The sequence below is a fragment of the Podarcis tiliguerta genome, assembly GCF_965153285.1.
Source record: "Podarcis tiliguerta genome assembly, chromosome: Z".
Classification (NCBI taxonomy): domain Eukaryota; kingdom Metazoa; phylum Chordata; class Lepidosauria; order Squamata; family Lacertidae; genus Podarcis; species Podarcis tiliguerta.
In genome coordinates this window covers 24,481,196-24,502,379 of record NC_139553.1, presented here as the reverse complement: position 1 = coordinate 24,502,379, position 21,184 = coordinate 24,481,196, and the positions used below count along the sequence as shown (strand labels likewise).

General features: G+C 43.3%; 1 long non-coding RNA gene across 1 annotated transcript in view; it reads left to right on the top strand.

The window, feature by feature from the left end:
- The window catches only part of LOC310669724, a 550,125-nt gene that overhangs the window by 338,877 nt on the left and 190,064 nt on the right, over positions 1-21,184 (top strand). The gene's annotated exons all lie outside the window — the stretch shown is intronic.

Below are 21,184 nucleotides of genomic sequence, written 5' to 3'. Positions count from 1 at the left end.
TGGGAGTCCACAACTTCTGAAGGGTGCCAATATTGATGACCCCTGGTTTAGGACAACCTATCCCTGTTTCTGAATTCAATCCCTTATTATCAGCTCCTCTAAGCCACACCTCCTTGAGATAAGCTTGCCCTCCTTACTTACTTCCACTTAGACCAGAGGTTAGCAAACTTTTTCAGCAGGGGGCCGGTCCACTATCCCTCAGACCTTGTGGGGGCCAGACTATATTTTGAAGGGAAAAAATGAATGAATTCCTGTGCCCCACAAATAACCCAGAGATGCATTTTAAATAAAAGCACACATTCTACTCATGTAAAAACACGCTGGTTCCCAGACCATCCGTGGGCTGGATTGAGAAGGCTATTGGGCCTCATCCGGCCCCCAGGCCTTAGTTTGCCTACTCATCATCTAGTCCAACAGCCTGCAATACAGGAATAATAAAATAATAATAAGATCAACCAAATTCCTTACTTTTACATCATGTTTTACATGATCTGGCAAATCCACTTGTGACCTACTAATTGCACTGAATTAATTGCATATCTCTGAAGAAATAGCCCCATACCCTATACACTGTCTATTGCAGGCAGTGTCTTGTCCTACGGTGGGCTGAAGTGGGTGGGAAATGGTTACTTAGTCCCAACAGCTGTTCAGGTACCCCCATTCGCTCCCATGTACCCAAGCAAAGTCTTTGCTTGGGTACATGGGAGCGAATAGGAATTGCAAATGCATCTGGGGGAAAGAGGCTGGGCTATTCTATGGACAGTCCAATGTCCTTTCAATTGGCTCTAACCTTCATTGTGGACCCACCTCCAGTGGTGGACCTTGGGGTCTCAATTTCAACAGTGCCCTATGTGGTGCCCCCAACTTCTGTTGCTCCAGCCTAAATAATAGTTGTGGTATCCCCTGTGGTGAAACCTCTCAGTGCAACCGAACCTGGGGGGACAGACCCCTAAATCCACCTTTGCTGCCTCCCCTTAATGTCTATCAAGACAGCCCTGTTTACAAGTGTGAGTAATGTCACATTGCTTGCTTCTGAATGGTCACAGGCACAGCTGACCAGGTGATGCTAACTACTTTCACCCCACCTCCAAATTGCTAACTTCAATTTTCAAAAACGGATGTCTAAATTTCAATTCCAAGTATACGTAATTAAACAATCTTGGATCATCTTTCTCAAATACAAAAGAAAATGTTTTAGCACACAAATCACTTTTAATCATCTTGTTAATTGTGGTGTTAAAATTCAAGGCTCTTAAAAGTTTCAATTTCAGGTCCTGGAGGTTTTGCTAAATATGATAAGAAGGGACCAATCGGTTAAAGGGATACAAGTTGGGGCTAAACAGTACAAATTGAAAGCATTTGCTGATGACTTGGTATTAACTTTACAGGAGCCAGAATCTAGTACTAAAAGAGCTTTGGAATTAATTCAAGATTCATTGGGAGAATTCAAGATTCAGGTAACAGGCTTTAAGTTAAACAAAATGAAAACCAAGGTTTTAGAGAAAAACCTAACTGCGATGGAGAGAGAAAAGTTTCAGAAGGAGACAGGACTAACACTGGCTAAGAAAGTGAAATATTTGGGGGTTAATATGACTGCGAAAAATGTGAACTTGTTTAAGGATAACTATGAAAAATGCTGGTTTGAAGTGAAAAAGGATCTAGAAGTATGGTCAAATTTAAAATTATCACTGCTAGGTAGAATCGCCGTTATAAAGATGAATGTATTGCCAAGGTTGCTGTTTTTGTTTCAAACATTGCAAATAGTGGACAAAATGGAATGTTTCAAGAAGTGGCAGAGAGATATCTCTAGATTTGTCTGGCAGGGCAAGAAACCTCGAATAAAATTAAAGATATTAACAGATGCTAAAGAAAGAGGTGGATTTGCCCTGCCAGACCTTAAACTCTATTATGAATCAGCCGCATTTTGCTGGCTGAAAGAATGGATGCTTCTTCAAAACACTGATGTTTTGGATTTGGAAGGTTTTAACAATGTATTTGGTTGGCATGCATATTTGTGGTATGACAAGGTTAAAGTTCATAGGGCCTTTAAGAATCATATTATCAGGAAAGCATTGTTTAATGTTTGGATAAGGTATAAGGACTTGCTAGAAAATAAAACCCCAAGATGGTTGTCACCAATGGAAGCGAAGGCATTGAAAAAACTTAATATGGAGGCCAAATGGCCAAAGTATTGGGAAATTCTGGAGCAAGAGGGAGACAGGCTAAAATTGCAGAGTTTTGAAAAATTGAAAAATAGAGTGAGAGATTGGCTCCATTATTATCAAATATTGGAGGCATATAATTTAGACAAAAAATTAGGCTTCCACGTGGAAAAATCAAAATTAGAAACAGAATTGCTAGAACCCAAAGTTAAGAATCTGTCTAGAATGTATAACTTGCTGCTGAAATGGAATACTCAAGATGAAACGGTGAAATCTGCTATGATAAAATGGGCACAAGATGTTGGGCATAACATTATGATGGCTGACTGGGAACAGTTATGGACCACAGGTATGAAGTTTACGGCATGTAATGCCTTAAAGGAGAATTTAATGAAAATGATTTACAGGTGGTACATAACACCAGTCAAGCTAGCAAAAATCTATCATTTGCCCGATAATAAATGTTGGAAATGTAATGAGACTGAAGGTACTTTCTTTCACCTTTGGTGGATGTGCCCAAGGATTAAGACCTTCTGGGAGATGATATATAATGAAATGAAAAAGGTATTTAAAAAGGTATTTAAATTTAAAAGGTATTTCTTGAAGAAACCAGAGCCTTTCTCCTGGGCATGGTCAGCCAATTGGTGCCAAAGAAGGATAGAACTTTTTTTATGTACGCCACAACAGCAGCAAGAATACTCATCGCAAAGTATTGGAAGACACAAGATCTACCCACCCGGGAAGAGTGGCAGATGAAGTTGATGGACTACATGGAAATGGCAGGAATGACCGGCAGAATCCGAGACCAGGGAGAAGAGTCGATGGAAGAAGATTGGAAAAAATTTAAATTATATTTACAGAAATATTGCAAAATTAATGAATGTTAGAAGAATACTGGAATGAAGTTATATGGTTTTAGCAGAAATGTTATTAAGGATTATGCAAAAACTGATTGTTAATGGGCTAAACTGGAAAATTTTAAGTAAGACTGGGTTAAGATAAATTATAGAGAAAATTGAGAAAGAGGGAAAGGATTTGCTGAACCAGTTAATTTGAATTAGAATACAAAAAAGGGAGGTGCGAGGAAGTCGAGGAAACAAGCAAATGAAAGATAAAGATATGAAATTTGGATGTGTTTTTAAATGTTTTTGTTTTTTCTTGTTATTTTGTTGTATTGTTTCTTTTTTATCTTTGATGTATTGTTTGCTGAATTTTTGTATTGGTTTTTTTTCTTTTTTACCTTTTTTCTTTTTGTAACTATAAAATATCTAATAAATATTTAAAATAAATAAATAAAAGTTTCAATTTCAGACACACCAGAATTGCAATTTGCATGCCTTTTTCTTTGGAAATTTGGTCACCAATTCCTTCAAGCCAAGTTCTGATGCTCTGGCATGTTCAACTGATATTGTTTAGGGTGGCCATACATCTGGAATTTCTGGGACATAGCCGGTATTCAGCCCTCCTAAACAGCATCTGGGCGGATGTATGGCATGTCAGAAGTGTAGATTTTGTGTCCAGATTGCTTCACTTTTTGAAATATGGCAACCCTAATATATTTGCCAAGCCAGCAAGTCTCTTTTACTACACAGTTGAGCATATGTAAGTTTCTATAAGTTTGAGCTCTGAGAAACTGTATTCAATACTTGTCACTGACACTGGAAGTGTGAGAAAGATCCTTAGAGGAACAGAAACATTAGGCAAATTATACATGAGTTTTTGTTGAACCGTGAGCTCACAACCTACATGCATTTAGCTTGTGTGCATTCAGCTTTCCGTGCTTGGGGGGAAAGTTAAAAAAGAAGTAAAAAGGGGGCATTGGAGGGGCATCAAGGGGGAAAGACCATCAATGGGGCAATCCCATCCACCATTGCACTCAATCTGCACTCAATCCATACATGATTTTGGCTTCCAGCATGATCCCCAGAACGTTAACCCCTGCATAAGGTGCAGGGTTCCTGTAGCATGAGGAGAAATTTTCCTTGTGGTAGCATAGACTATGGCAGTCTTCTAGCTATTGCTGTAACTTCACAGCACAGATGTTCAGCATCAATATCCTATTTCCCACTGTGCATCACTGGTTTTCCTAAATTCTTGCAGGCCTTAAGTACTGTATATATTCAGTAGATTTGTTGTTGTTGATACTCTATAGACCACGCAGGAGCCATATTACATTGTAGCTGTTGGACTCTCTCTTGAACAGATTGTATGGCCCATGACTAAGACAGCATCGTAGAAACTTACATCAAATTGTGGCTTTGGAGCTTGTGGTGCCTCTTCTTGGGCCTCATTCTCAAACTGCTGTTTCTTTCTCTGTTTTCTAACTTGTTCTGTCCCAAAGTCTGGTAGAATTTCGAGCTCCTTTGCAATCTCAGTAGCATCTATCAAAACCCTCAACACACCTGCAGCCCACAAGGTCACTTCCAATTGGCTTGTAGCTGAATTTAAATCAGTTTCACTTATTCTGTAGTAGCTTGCTTGTAGGATTGACTTCCAAAGGGAGGTTGTACCATATAACAAGGGATACCACAAACTTGAACTTACAAATTGCATCAGCAAAGGGCCTTAGCTTCAGTTAGGGAAGTATTCCCAGCTAAACCTTTTAGGCTTGTGTCATTAAAGATCTTTATTAAAGCATCACATACCAAAATGGTATCTCCGTGGTTTCAAAGCATTAATGTAAAATATAATAATAAAAGTAAAATATTATTGGAAATTTATAAGATACTGTAAAAGAAAAACTAATCTGTATAAAACTGTGCTCCTCAAAGGTCTGCATCCTAGGCTGCTGCCCAGTTGGCCTAATGAGAGCAGTGGCCCTGGGGGAGAGGAGAAGAAGCAGAAGAAGTAGCAGCTTTTGTTCTAAACAAATATGTTATTCTTTCCGTTCTATTGCAACTTTTTTTAAAAAAAAACAAACCTGAAATTATACCTGTTGTTGTAATAATCTTATGTAAACCACTTTGTGAGGTCCACCTGAAAAGTGGTCTAGAAATGCTGTGGATATAAAAATACTGCAACAGCATCTGAGGTAGTGTAGTAGGATGGAGAGATGACTGGGTCTGTACAGGTTTCAGCTCGCGCCCCGCTCAGCACCAGCAGCGTCACTGCCGCAGCCAGACAAACAGCCTCAGCCCGGCACCCGCCATCGCAACCAGTGAGATGCGACGAGGAAAAGCCCTTCTTTTCGGTCAATGTGGATCATCGAGGTGCCTGGAGCGGACCATGGGTCTCCACTGAGGTGCTGGCAGCATTCATTGGTCTCCTTGTGTATTACATGGCTTTCAGTGCCAAGAGCAACATCCAAGCGTAATCTGTTTCAATAAACCTATAAAAATACTGCAACTAATAATAAATAAATAATGTGCATAATGAAGTCAAGTGCTCCTGAAGATATGGCTGCTGCCCAGTAATTGGTGTTCAGAGGCATGCTACCTCTGAATGTGAAAGCCATCCAGATATTACTGTACTACAATGCCCATCATCCTTGACCACTGGCCATGCTCATTGAGGCTGATGGGAGTTGGCACCCAAAAGCAACTGGAAGCCAGCAGGTTCCTCAGCCCTGCTGTTGTAGCAGCCAGTGACCTGCCTCCCATGAGTTAGTCTACTCATTTCTTAACTGTCAGAAGGCAATGGTGGTTGCTCATGAGTAAGCAGTCAGGACTCCGACCTGTCTTTTACAGGTTTTATTTTGGTGCAAAACTATTTACAGCGCAGAGCCACAAGTTCATGTCTGCCTCAATCGCTAGCAGAATCCGGGAGCATCCCCCAACATAAGAGCTTCGTCACCCCCAGCCTTTTCCTTCCTTCTTTGCATTTTACACCTCTGCGCAGGGTGGGCAACGGAAGGGGCGTACTTCCCTCCTGGCCGGCTTGGTCAGACGCAGTGCTGAGGCTCCTTACTGGAGGTGTGGCTTTCCTCACCACAGGAAGAGGAACTGCTCCGCAAGATTTTTGGAGGTTCCCTGTAACCCAACTGCCCCTCTGCTTCCCTACCCTGTTCAGATGGCAGTACCTTGACATTAACCCACCCAGATTAATAGGTATCCCACATCATGTGGCAGCAAATTCCACAATTTAATTAAGTTCTGTCTGCAAAGATACCATCTCTTTGTTTCCCCTGAGTCTCCTGCCCATCAGGTTTATTAAGTGAGCCTCATTTCTGCTCTTATGGAAGGGCAGGGGAAGGAATCTCTATCCATATTTTGCACATCATGTGCAATCATTCCCTCCATGGGTGCATTCAGACATGGGTAATATTGTGTTAGTTTTCCTGATACCACTTCCGTTCCTTTCACACCACAATACAGTGGTACCTTGGTTCCCAAACTCAATCCATTCCAGAAGTCCGTTCCAAAACCAAGGCACGCTTTCCCATAGAAAGAAATGCAAAATGGATTTATCTGTTCCAGACTTTTAAAAACAACGCCTAAAACAGCAATTTAACATGAATTTTACTAATGAGACCATTGATCCATGAAAGGAAAGCAATAATCAATGTACTGTACTATAAAATAAATAAGACAGTATTGTAGATGATAAAAATTAAAATTACTTTCCCCCCCCTTACCTGCACTGATGATAGTTATTGTATGGATGACTATCCAGTTCCGCAGTCACACAATCAAGCAATCAGTAGCTGAACAGGGTTCCACAAAGTCACAAAAACAAATTAACTGAAAAAGCCTCAAAAACAAAAATGCAAAATAAATAGCAAAAACAAAAGCACCAAACTTAATCTGTTCCGGAAGTCCATTTGACTTCCAAAATGTTCAAAAACCAAGGCACAGCTTCTGATTGCTGCAGGTGCCCCAGAAACAATAGCTGACAGCCGCAGTGGACATTTGGCTTCCGAAAAACATTTGAAAACTGGAACACCTACTTCCAGGTTTTCAGCGTTTGAGAACCAAGGCGGTTGAATACCAAGGCGGTTGAGAAGCAAGCAGTGGCGGAGCTTCATGCTCTGGCACCAGGGGGCAGAGACGGGGCTGGTGCGCATCCTAGGGGCATGGCACATCGCCTGTGGGGGTGTGGCGCCCAGTGCTAGCAGGGGGGCAGCAGTGATGGCACCCCACCAGGATCGTGCTGCCGGGGGTGGTGCACTCCCCCCACACTCCTCTTCCTCCACCAGTGGAAGCAAGGTACCACTATAATAGTTTTGCTTTGTTACGGAACTGTGGCTTTGGAGCCGAGAAACTGTCATGTCATGCTAATTTTCATTCACACCAGTGGATGTGGTATGGCACAACAACATTGCATTGGACAACATCGCTACCGCCCCCCCAAGACTTTCTGCAAGTATGTGTTTCTGTTCCTCCCTGATTCCCTCAAGATTTCCCCATGAATTGTTGTCACTTTACTCCCATGATTTTCTCAGTTAAGGGGGCTGCAAATGCATTTTCAAATATCAGAGTCAGCCCTGGGGCCACCAGGATGAACCCAGCTAGTGCCTTGTTGGAGCCTCACATAAGATAATCTGATGCTTGTTGAGACACTAATGGGCCTCAGTGATGATGCTGTCCCTGATTACATCACTTTTCGCTTGGTAGAGGGAAAAGGCGGTTTTGTGAAGCCATCATTGCTTAATGGCTTCAGACATGGCCAGTGACTGAGGAACTGGAATTGCAGCCATTTCCCTCCCATCAATAAATTCATTTAGATAAAAAGGTAGGTTAAATTTAGTTCCTTGAATCCAATTACCTGGCCTAAATGAAGGAAACGCTCTGTCCGCCAAGCAGTAGCAGAGAGTCAATGTTTACCCTGAGCAATTAAATCTGGCTAAATATATATAGCTGCCCTGTTCCTTGAGATTTCCTTCTCCCCCACCCCCACTCCTTTGTTTGGAAAAGGGTGATGAAAGAAAATATGGTTACAAGCAGCCATCATAGAAACTCCTGGTTTGAATCTCACTGCACCACATCCACAAAGTCTCTAGCTGGCCATTGACAATGTCCTGCCTTCTAGACATAACTTTATGTCTGAATTATGGAGCTGATAGATGAGATCCAACATTAGTCATACACAGAGTATACCCACTGAAATCAACATTCTAACATTAGATCTTGCTAGATTTGATTTACTAAAGTAAATTGCACAAACTGAGGTAAACTGTACAAAGTGTTAGCATTCAAAAGTGCCGTATGAATGCCAAAGGCAGGGCCAGCCTACCCATGGGTCTACTCTGAGTAGCTGAATACAACTCCTAGTTTCTACTTGAGGGGTTCTGCAGCAAAGCTCTTCAACTCTGTGCCCCCAGATATTGTTGAACTACAATCCCCATAATCCTCAAACAGTTTAGCCAATAGCCAGGGATGATAAGCGTTGTTACTCCAACAGCCTTTGGAGACCCACAGTTGAATAAGGATGCTCAATTAGAGTGCATTCACACATGAGCCTTGCATAGCAGTGACTTCACCTGGTCCTCCATCTGGCCCAGGAATGACCTGAGATCAGAAAACAAAGATGCAGTAACTGGATCAGATATATTGCTATGGATTGGCTGGATGCAAGAGTGGTGGGAGGCACCAGCTGGCAACCACCAAGGGAAGAAAGCTAAGAACCAAGGAGTTGGTGGTGGGATGAGTCGTCAGAGGGGGATGAGGGAGCAGAAGATGTCAGAAGCTGAAAAGGTAACAGGGTTTAGTGAGCAGGAAGAAGCTGGAGCAGAGAGCAGTCCAGAACCAGAGGCAGAAGAGGAGGCTGCAGAGGAGAGAGGAGAGGGCCAAGATACAGAAATGAGGCAGGCTGCTGAAGAAGCCAGAGGCTGTATATATTATTCTGTATACCCATTACATTCCAGAAAACGTGGAACATAAATGGTCTATATTGGTCATATAAACCAGGACAGCCAATATGGTGCCACTAGATGCTGCTAGACTATATGTTCCGTAACCCCTGGCCATAGCTGATGGGAGTTATAGAGCAACAACATTCATGTTGGCAACTCCAGATATAAAAAAATAAACTGAGTCTTTAGACTATGGTCCAAGAAATTTCCAGCTGCTCAAAAATATTATGAGGATATTTTATCACCTCATATTAACTGTAAGATGGTGCCCAGTTATTTCATTTGTATCTTCAAATCACTGTGTTGCAGCAGAACACAGATAGCTAATGGCTAATTTGTTGTAGGACGTAGGACATCGCTAGCTAACTACTAGAAACAAGAACATCTGGCGCGAATGGAAACTTGGAAATGTAAGAATTCAAAAACTATGCTGATGCGTAAACAGGCTTATTTCTAACATGTATAGGAAGTTGAGAGCTATTCATCTGAGACTTTGTCAAAACAATAGATTCCATTCATATGTTATTGGAGCAGGACTATACCTTGGACAGGGGTAATGGAAGTTTTAGCTGTCATTCAAATCTGAGTTGGAATCAATGGGACTTTTGATATATGTGGTTATAATAGGAATTATTTCAATGTTTTCCTTTCTTATACTCAATTGCAGCAAGAATAGCTAACCTGATGTGCTTCACGCGTTCTGTACTAGGACTCTCATAAACCCTAGCAGCATGACCAATGGATGTTGTAGTCCATTGGATGTGAAGGGCACTACATTGGCTTAGGATAAGCCCATCCTGGTTCAGAGCTCAAGCTTCATCAATCTTAGTGGCTGTTCACAAAGTCAAGCAGTATGGTGATGTAAGCAGATTCCAGAAGCCCTCTTGGTTGTGAGGTTTTGGGGTTGATTTGTGAGCTTGTTTGGGCCCTGGGTGAGAGCCAAAAGGGTGGAGTAAGGAGGTGTGTCAGAATGAGAAGGAACTGATATCAGTAACTTGCATTAAAGGTTTTGCTGTGCATTTTCGTAACTTTTGTTGTTGGTTTTGTTAAAGATATTTGTACATTAAGTGAAATAGGAATTGTCTAAATAAAAATAATAAATAAAATATATAAATATTGCTGTTTCGCTCCTCCCAGCCACACCCTCCTTGGGGGAATCCTATCCTCATCATTTGCCTCTACCCACATCCTCTTCCACTACGTGGGTGGTGAAGTCAGTCATCCAGGGCTTCCATTCTCTACTCCACTGCATCTGCCTGAGGGAGTGCAATTTAACCCTTCGCTACTTAACTGATGTTTCAGGATGCTTACCCAAGTCCTTGATTTTGGAGAGTTTCTGGATTAAAAGCTTTCACTGGAGGGGCAAGTGCACTCAGCGTCCTAGACTGCTTTTCCCCAGCACTGAGTACCAGGGGAAGGGTCTTCTCTGTAGTAACCCTTATATCTCTAGAATAGGTTCCATGGAAAAATCCATACTCCATCTGGAGGACACCAAGTTAGCTATCCCCCTCTTATAATATTGGTTTCCCCTCCATATATATATATATATATATATATATATATATATATATATACACACATACACACATACATATATATGTGTGTGTGTGTGTGTGAGAAAAGTAAATTTCACACAGAACAAGAAAGCCAAACTGAAAAGGTGGGTCCACCTTAGCCCACAATGGTTCATTTAGAAATTATCACTTGGAGGTGCTGGAGGCGATCCATTTTCTCAATGGCTTTAGGTGGGCTTCTGGTGCTGCCAGTGGCATGGTGCCACCATTCATATTCCCAGTTTCAGAAATATGAATTTGGTTAATTTTAAAGGTCTGTGATTTTTCTTCTCCTGCTCAAATTTTAATCCACAATAGATAATTTATTCAACCCTATCTGCATGCCTGCCTACCTACTCCATGACCTCCAGACCTCTTTCATTTACCTTTGTTGCTGCTATGGCAGTATGGGAATAAAGGGAAGGAGGAAGGTATCCCTCCCCAACCTCCCACTATACACATGTGCTGATGTCTCACACACTCCCGTGGCTACATATCAGGGCCCAGGAGCAATGGGAAATGCTTTCCCTTCCCAAGTGCAACTCAACAGAACAAAAGCAAACAAACGGAGAGACAGGTCTTCCTTCTGCTGCCAGCAGAACATCAACAAAAGTAATTGAGCAGTGGGAGAGATGGACTGAAGTGCAGGGGAGCTTGCTGGAGGGACCAGTCCCTGTTGTACTCCTAATGGCTTCATGAGGGGTGTAGCATTTACAGCTGCACTTTGGATTGGGTTTAGGAGTGAGTAGAGAATTCCCCAATGTTGTGGAAAACATTTTACATAAGAACATAAGAGCCTGCTGGATCAGGCCAATGGCCCACATAGTCCAGCATCCTGCTCTCACACAGATCAACCAGGTGCCCATGGAATTCAAGCAGGATTCAAGCACAAAAGCATTCTCCCCTCCTGTCCTGAATCTTCTTTTGGATTGTCTTGTGTTCTAGTATGAGAGAGGGAGCATGAGAGGCAGAAAAACTTCTCTATATCCACTTTCTCCACACCAAGCATGACCTTATACACCTCTACCATGAGCTTGTTTGGAGGTTCTAGCAGGGGAACGCAGCTATCATATACCCTTTACCAAAGAATGGTACACTCCTTCTATCTGGGATGGTCATCCTTTTCCACTGAGCATGCAGCTTTGGGAGGGGTGCACATGGAGCAGTAAGGGAGGGAGGGGACATCCGCCTAGCCAGCCAGATCAGCTGAATCAACCCTGGCGATCAATGGGGTGACAGATGTCGCAGCCAGATCGCCCTCACATCCCTTACACACCTCTACCAAGTCCCTCTACTGTTCCCACTTCTCTTGGCCTGCTCTTTATGTCCACGGCTGGCTTTGATTCAACTGTGGAAACAAAGGGTGACACCTTCCAGCCACACTGGGTCAGCTTAGCTTTCTCCCGTGGCCCCAGCCAAGTTAAGTGGCCAAGTCCTAGCAATGGACCTCATCAATAAAGAAAAAAAAGTAACGGCTGAATGAGCTACATCACTGGGCTTCAACAAGATGCAACAGGAGCACTAACACCCTGCAGATACATGGTAACCCATTAAGAAATGGGTCCACATATGCATTTTTGGGTTAAAACTGGGTCCTGGGTCCTGGGCCTGAAAAGGTGGAAGACACCTGAACTACTTGATACACATTTTCAGATATGCACAGGGTGATTGAGATGTGAGTAGTTGGTATTACTTGGTGTATGTTTGTCCACCGGCAACAGTACATGTGGTGATGAATAGCAGGGGTGGGAGGGAGAGACACCACAAAACTGAGCCAAGAAGGTGACCTCCTGGTTAAACACAGAACTGCTTGGGGGTGATTATGTGAAGGCTGAAATCAACTTTCACCTTAATAAACATGCCAGGTGGCCTCGGGCAAAGAAAAACTGGAAGGATATCTTCAGGGAAATTGTACACTACTATGTATTTATCAAGCACAATACATCGTACACACAGTGTTGCATCTGTGTGCATGTTGTGTATTGGTTAGAGTGTTGAACAAGGATCTGGGAGACCGCGGTTCAAATCCCCACTCAGCCGTGAAAGTCACTGGGTGACCAGTCACCATCTCATGGGGCTGTTGTGAAATAAGGTGGGGGCAGAGAACCATGAACATGACCTTGAGATGGGATATAAATTATGTATCATTACCCTTTTAGAGAAATGAAACTTGAGTCGCAATGGCTTCCAAATCCAATTGACTTCATGCTTTCACGGCATTCTCCTGTTCACTACATCATACCTGATTGGATGGGATTTATCATACACTTTCGGAGAAAAGAAACTCAAGTCATCACAGCAGCTCCCAAATGGTGGAGTTAAGCCAGATAATGTGTGGACAACACCAGTGTATGATTGACAATTGGTCCTTCATTATGCATAAATTAAGATTTATGCTAAGTGTTATGGGGGAAATGCTAGTAATGGGGGAGAAATTCAGTTTGCATTATTTATTTATGAGATGTGTGTGCCACCCTTCATCAAAAGGCCACAGACAACTTCTCATAAAAGCAGGAGGAGGAGGAAACTGTTCATAAATTATTACGGTCATAATTCCCCTCACGTTAAAGTCTGCTGGAAGAGGTGTGTCTTCATTCAGTTCTATAACTATCAAGCTCATTCTTGCAACCGTAAGAGCTAAAAACATGGAGCTTTATACAAAATAAAAAAATAATATGTTGAGATTTGCAGGATTATAATTATTCTTATTTATTAATTTTGTATAGTGCCCTTCGTTTTTAGAACTCAGGGCAGTTCACAACATAAAAATACAAGATAAAAATACCTAATACATAATAAAAACAAGAACAAAAAGCAAAAAAAAACCCCCACAAACCAAAAACCACCATCCCCACACACATTAAGATACTAGGAACTATGTTCTGTCATTGCATGGCATGATCATAAAATGCACATTCTTGGATAAATTTCATGAACTCTCAATGTTTTCTCAAGGAGTAACCATAGGGACACTTTAAACACAGTTATATCCACATCTTAGTTTGACATGACTTTTAAGAGATTTTGGTTTATATATAAAGCCTGATTTCAAAAAACAATGTTAACTTGAAGGATCACCATTCTACAACTTTGACCTGTGTAACTGCAGCTTTTACAAGACAATATTCATTCCAGACTTTCAAGGAATCAATTCTTTAGTGTTGACTTCTGATAATCTGTAGGAGTTGTGCATTATAAGATAAAAGTGCAGTTGCTGAATAAGTAGAAACTAGGGATGGGTGATGAATTTGATTCAGTTTACATTTAAAGAAAGGGACACGGGTGGCACTGTGGGTTAAGCCACAGAGCCTAGGACTTGCTGATCAGAAGGTCGGCAGTTCGAATCCCCGTGACAGGGTGAACTCCCATTGCTCGGTCCCTGCTCCTGCCAACCTAGCAGTTCGAAAGCACGTAAATAGGTACCGCTCCGGCGGGAAGGTAAACGGCGTTTCCGTGCCCTGCTCTGGTTCGCCAGAAGCAGCTTAGTCATGCTGGTCCCATGACCCTGAAGCAGTATGCCGGCTTCCTCGGCCAATAAAGTGAGATGAGCACCCCAACCCCAGAGTCGGTCACGACTGGACCTAATGGTCAAGGGTCCCTTTACCTTTACTTTTACATTTAAAGATGAACCTCCCTGATACTCACTTTCTAAAACAATTCATGAACCAAAACACAGCCATCCTTCTAAACTCACATATCTCAGAATTTTGCAAAGCAGTTCTCTAGCCAAGTCCTAACTCCTAGCTTTTAATAGCAGTGAATTCCTTTCCCAATTCACAGTGAGAGCAGGCAGTAAATCAGGGGTAGTCAACCTTTTTATACCTACCGCCCACTAATGCATCTTTCTTGATGGTAAAATGTCCTTACCACCCACCAGTGCTCAATAGAAGGAGGATTCAGCTTGTGCAGTAGAACCGCCTACCGCCCACCTAGAATCCTGAAATGCCCACTAGTAGGTGGTAGGGACCAGGTTGACAACCCCTACTGTAAATGGTGAGATTACACAACTGAGTTTAGAAGCATCAACTTCTGGAAAAGATTGCAGGGGCCTAACGCAACGTCCTGACATCACACATGCAATGTCATGCAACGTCCTGACATCATGTGTGCAATTTCATGAGAGCCAGGGAGCGGAGCTGAACCCAGTGGCAGCACATGGCCTCAGTAGCCGGTGGCCCCATCCTCCCTCTGCCTCTCCTGTACAAGGGAAAGACAGGGGAAGTCAGCCTCAGCCAGGGGCGGCAGCAGCAGCAACAGCAACAGCAGGAGCTGCCAACCACCAAAGCCATGTCACTCCCAGCTCCACATTCACCCTCCTCTGAACAATGGGGGGTCCCTCCCAAAAAGGGGAGCCCCAAAGTGCCTCAGCTCCTAGGAGTTGGTGCCTATGATTGGGGTGACCCACTCCTTCCCCAAGCCTCCTCTTTCCTAACAAACTATTTAAAATTATAGCTCTCCCTTTTCTCTTCCTAGAGCAGGGTTTCCCAAATGTGGGTCTTGTTATGTAGTCAGTGGTCTGTGTTTGCCTGAGCTTGAGTATGGACTAAGGATTCTGAGCTGCTGTGTTCTGATTCGATACATGTTGTCCAATCACAGAACATTTCAGGATTTGGGCCTCTGCCATTGGCCCTTGAACTCTAAGTCTTGATTCGCAGTTTGGAAGTGTAGACAGCCAATCACATTGGGAGTGGGAGTGGCCCAGGCTTTCAGAAATGTATATAAGTAGTTGCTTTGCCCCCATTTCCCAGTCATGTAGTTCCATAAAGGTCCAGCTGTTTTTGGACTACAACACCCATCATCCCAAGGTAGCCAGATCAGTGGCCAGGGATGATGGGAACTGTAGTCCTGGAGGGTACTTCCAAGAAGGGAAGGGAGATGGCAAGGGAAAAAAACTGAGGCTCTTCCAGTTTTTTCATAATGAAGATGAAGTCATTTAGCATAGCAGGCCATCTGGCACCTACTTTAGGGAAGTTTTTAATGTTTTATTGTGTTATTAATATTCTGTTGGGAGCCACCCAGAGTGGCTGGGGAAACCCAGCCAGATGAGCAGGGTATAAATAAATTATTATTATTATTATTATTATTATTATTATTATTATTATTATTATTAACGGATTGCCCTCCAACAACTAGAAGAGTAATATGATTTCATTTTTCCCACCCCAAACAGATACATGCAAAAAGGGATATATTGTGTTAAAGCATACAAAACTACATATATATTTTCATGCTAACTTCAAAACAAAAAAAACAGAAATAGGGTGAACCTAGTGATGGAAGTTTCTGAAAATCTCAATGTCAAGTTAATCCACACAGATTTTTTTCTACTTCCCATCTCACTCATCTATCTCTATCAGAAGCAAGTTTGCTCCCCTTTGCTTTATTAAAATATGCAACATTATATTACACGCATATAATATACCCATATGCACACATAAGCATAATGCATGTATAATTCAATGTATGCAGAAAACAAAGACTGCTGCAATAGTCAAAACACTTCCTGGTAAATTGCCTTAGCATAATCTTTTAAGTATACCTCCCCCCACCATGACTCTGAATTGCCCGAGTAGGTAACTGGTTGCCATAGGAGCTAATGGTTGCAAGGAAGCAGAGAATTTCAGCAGATGATGAATTATAACAGCACTGCAGCTATAGCTTCAAATCAGCATGCATTGGCAGTGAATGAATATGTCCTTGGAATGTAGAGGCCATACTTTCTCAATTAAAAAAAGAAATTAAGGATTTAAAATTAGACTCCTAACAATTAACATTTGAAACAGAGTTAGATTTAGGGCAGTGCAACCAGTTCTGTTGCACTGGGTACTGAGCCTAGAGTGCCACAACTATGACATAGTGAATTGAGCAGAACAGAAGGCGACGAGTGGGGTGCTGAATTTTGGGCTCACACAGGGTGCTACTAAAATTAAACTGGTGCTCTCATATGTCTTCAGCTCATCATTTTGCAAGTTTTAGCCCAGCAGCCCAGGAGCATATATGGCATCAGGTGTAGGGAGGTGGGCATAGCTTGAAATAAATGTCTTCATGAGCCACGTGGGGAGGCCTGGTGGGTCTATTTAAACCTATGGGTTAGAGGTCTCCCACTGCTGCTGCGAACAATATGGAGCTAGACCGGCCAACCGCTTGCTATGTTTAATGCAAATTGTGTAGCCAACACATCTTGGGGGAGGAACCTGCTGATACTACTTTTAGCAATCCCACACACACTTAGTTGGGAGAAATGTCTGTGTTCACCCTAAGATGGGATCCTTCATTCAATAAATTGCTCTTCTCCATATTGTTTAAGAGCCTTTTGCACTGGCACGAACTATAGGGGGCCCTGGGTAAAGGGACATCTGACCATTAGGTCCAGTTGTGGCCGACTCTGGGGTTGCGGAGCTCATCTCACTTTATTAGCCGAGGGAGCCGGCGTGCAGTTTCCAGGTCATGTGGCCAGCATGACTAAGCCACTTCTGGCGAACCAGAGCAGTGCACGGAAACGCCGTTTACCTTCCCACCAGAGTGGTACCTATTTATCTACTTGCACTTTGACGTGCTTTTGAACTGCTAGGTTGGCAGAAGCAGGGACCGAGCAACGGAAGCTCACCCCGTTGTGGGGATTCGAACTGCCGACCTTCTGATCGGCAAGTCCTAGGCTCTGTGGTTTAACCCACAGCACCACCCGTGTCCCATGGGGGCCCTGGGGACCCACAAGAAAATTGTGAGTGCTCGGTAACCACACCATGGGGTCTCCGATGAGACTTCTGGTGCTTCATGAGGCCCTGGAAGCCACATCAGAGGTCTCACAGGGCTCGGAGGTCCGACACGACTTCCAGGAGAAACTGGAAGTCATGTCTGAGGGCACACAAGGTCTCGCATGCGACTTCTGGGGTTCTGAGGTGGCATGCATGACGTAATGTGATGTCATGTCATGTTATCACGTTATGATGCCATGTTACGTCACATGCACTACTGGGCACCCACAATCTGGAGCCCAGGTTAGCACTCCTGGCCTTTTGAACTCTAAGAATAAAACAATTTCCTAAACACTACCATGTAATTTGATGACAAAAAGAAACTGTGCCAGATGCATGATCATACAAAACTGTTACTGAGCTACAAGACGAAATGATTCTTTTATTGTTATATTTTAAATTACAGGGAAGTAAATCCCATTAAATCCATCAAAAAGGATCATGTCACATTTGCGTTGGAAATGTGAATTATTTCCCACCTAGCACAGATCCAGTGTATCATCAATCACAGTTGTGTGATTTCCTGGTGGTGTACTCTTTACAATGGGGCTGAAATGCCATTTGCAGAAACAGGCAGCGGTTTTGCTTCAAGGAGAGCAGAGTAATTCGCACCAGATGCAGCATTTCTTGTTTGTGGAACCCCAACAAGAAATCAGCTGAGTTGTACTCCATATCCCAGGGAAATAGATTCCAGAGGAAAGAGGGAGAGGGAGAGAGGGAGTTTGAAGTAGTAAAAAAATTGGCAAGATAGAAAAAATATCAGGAGAGGCCCATAATGGGTTGGATTTTTATAACTGGCGTTGATTCTGTTCACACTACATTGCATGCATTATCAAGAGGGCTGTCAACATATTGAATAACTTTTAGTCAATGAAACATCTGCTGTTTAACTGACTAACAGAGCAGCCCTTAACCGAACAAAGGCAGTTTAACTTGCACCAGTAAAAGTTTTGCTGGAGTAATTTATCCCTGTTCCACCCTTTTTGCCAGCTTAAGGTCCACTGGCTTGCTAAGTCACATAAATCGGGTCCTCCCTTAAAGAGACCTGGAGACTGACCTCCTGTGTTGTGGGTGGGTACATTGGACAAGCCACAACACCCGATTGGTAGGTCCCTCATTGCTGGGCTTAATCTGGCCAATGGGGTACAGTCTAAATGGTTTGAGGGACCAATATATGCCTATGCACGTGATCCAGAGCTTCCTCTTTTGGCTCGTCCATCGGAACACCCGCCCACCTCTCCCTATATTTAGGGTCTTTTTTGATTGACCTTGCTATGCCGTCGTGTGTCATCTTTCATTGGGACAGGGGCATGGCAGAAATTTTCCCCACTTGGCTGATTGGCTGTTGCCATTTGGGTTTCGCCTGCCACGTAGCAAATCGTCACAACTTGTAAGGTTGCGGATAGGCTCTGGTTCAGGTGATAGGGATGGGAGAACACTCTCGCCATCCCTATGGGAAGGGTATTCTGTTAAAGGAACCCAGGGACTCGATGGTTTGGTCAACCCCTGAGAGGGTGTTGTGCCAGTGTCTGAGTCCAGGGGGACATTTGGTCAGAGATAGCCTATATCCAGGTGTTCACCCTTGGCTGACCTATGCTGGAACCCTGGGTCAGCACTACCTGCAAGGGTGTAGGGAGCTAGTCGCACCAGAGCCTATGCAACTTTCTGTAATCAATAAAGTTGTGGCCTAAATTCTGCCAAAAACCAAAACCCAAATTTGAGTCAAGTGTGAATTTATTTAGGGGGGAGGTTTCTGGGTCTGAAGGGACATGGGTGGCACTGTGGGTTAAACCACAGAGCCTAGGACTTGCTGATCAGAAGGTCGGCGGTTCGAATCCCCACCACGGGCTGAGCTCCCGCTGTTCGGTCCCTGATCCTGCCAACCTAGCAGTTCGAAAGCACATCAAAGTGCAAGTAGATCAATAGGTACTGCTCCAGCGGGAAGGTAAACGGCGTTTCTGTGCGCTGCTCTGGTTCGCCAGAAGTGGCTTAGTCATGCTGGCCACATGACTCGGAAGCTGTACGCTGGCTCCCTCGGCCAATAAAGTGAGATGAGCGCTGCAACCCCAGAGTCAGTCATTACTGGACCTAATGGTCAGGGGTCCCTTTACCTTTTTCTGGGTCTGAACACGCAAATGAACTGAAAGTGATATGGAATAAGTTTAAGCATCCCATCCAACATTTTCAGATCAAAAACTGGGATGCGTGTCTTTCCAAGATGTGCTCAAGGAGAATCACATGGCCTGCGCTGTGATCTCACCCCATTTTTTCCAGGACACTTGGCACATAGGGTTTAAGTCTCTCCTTTCCTCACTCCACCAGCACCAGCGCTCCTCACCATGTCCCTACCATGCCCCCAGAACTTGTCTTTTGGGGATATTCACTGGCATTAATTTTGCTGGCTTGAATGCCACCAGTTCAACCGGCTGAACTGGGGTGAGGGATTTATTCTCGCATAGCTCTGGTTGAGCCTGGAGAGACCATGATCTGCCCAATCCAAAAACTCTCATCTAAATTTGCACGACTGCTAGTCAGTGCTATTTTTCTAGAAAAAGATGTGCCGGAACTCACTATGAATGCCTCTCTTGTTCTCTTATAATGGCTATGGTGCCCATCCGAGAGGGACCGGAACTGAGTTCTGGCTGAAAAAAAAGCCCTGCTGCTAGTGATACTAAAAGGTACTATTTATGTCAAAATGGACCAGTTTTATGGCAGGCAATCTGTAACTGACTCAGCAAAAGATTGTTATTTCTACATAGGTCCGGAATGAGGAACCACTTGTGTTTGGAGGGCCAGGGGCAGAAATGGCCAGCCTTCAAGCAAAGGAAGTTTCAGGATCACAGTAATGATTTGAATTCTTTTTTTTAGCTTTCCTGGGCCTGACATCATATGATGTCATGTGTGCTACAGGAGGGCGTGGCTCACCCAAGATGGCTGGCAGCCATCCCGCAGAAGGCTTGGGTCTAATGTGGGTCTAACTGGGCCCACAAACCACAAGTTTCCCACCACTGGAAAAAAAATGCTATCAAGCATTAAGGTCTAAGAGATAGCAAATACAGTGGTACCTCGGGTTAAGAACTTAATTCGTTCTGGAGGTCCGTTCTTAACCTGAGGTACCACTTTAGCTAATGGGGCCTCCCGCTGCTCTCATCCTGAAGCAAGTTCTTAACCCAAGGTACTATTTCTGGGTTAGCAGAGTCTGTAATCTGACGCGTATGTAACCCAAGGTACCACTGTACTGGGCCAGACAGTCGCACTGATAAAAGGTTGGCAAAGAGTTCAGAAACAGGAAGGTCACCAGATAATGTGCAAGCAGATAATTTGGTGGTAGCCTGTTGAGGGGAGAGCTAAGGAGCAAAGCAGAGCCAAAGTTCACAACACTCCCTCAGCTTTACAGCCTGTTGGAATGGCTGCTGCTCAGTCCCTCAAATGTGCCAAAATAATAATAGTAGTAATAATAGTAATAGTAGTAATAGTAGTAATAATAGTAATAATAGTAATAATAGTAATAATAGTAATAAAAGTAATAAAATAGTAATAATAAATCAAAGTCCATTTGCGAGCACCACAAAGCCAACATTTAACATATTTTATGCCATGCAAATTTACAACACTATGGGATCTTCCATGAAATTCACCTCTGACTATCCTTCCTTCTGGCTCTCCAGATCCAGATCCAGACACAAAAAGAAATTACTGGCCCAGGATTTCCCACCTACCCACCCTGCTGCAATTTCTGACAATGGCTCATTAGCTGCCATTAATTTCCAGGAGGAACTTGCAACATTTTCCCCAATTATCCCTTTTCTTAGTGATTTGTAATCAGCCTTTCAAACATTGCCTTTTCTTGGGCATTGCTGCACGGAATGATAACACAAAACGATGCATGATGGATTTGGAAATGTATAGCTCTTTTCATTAGCA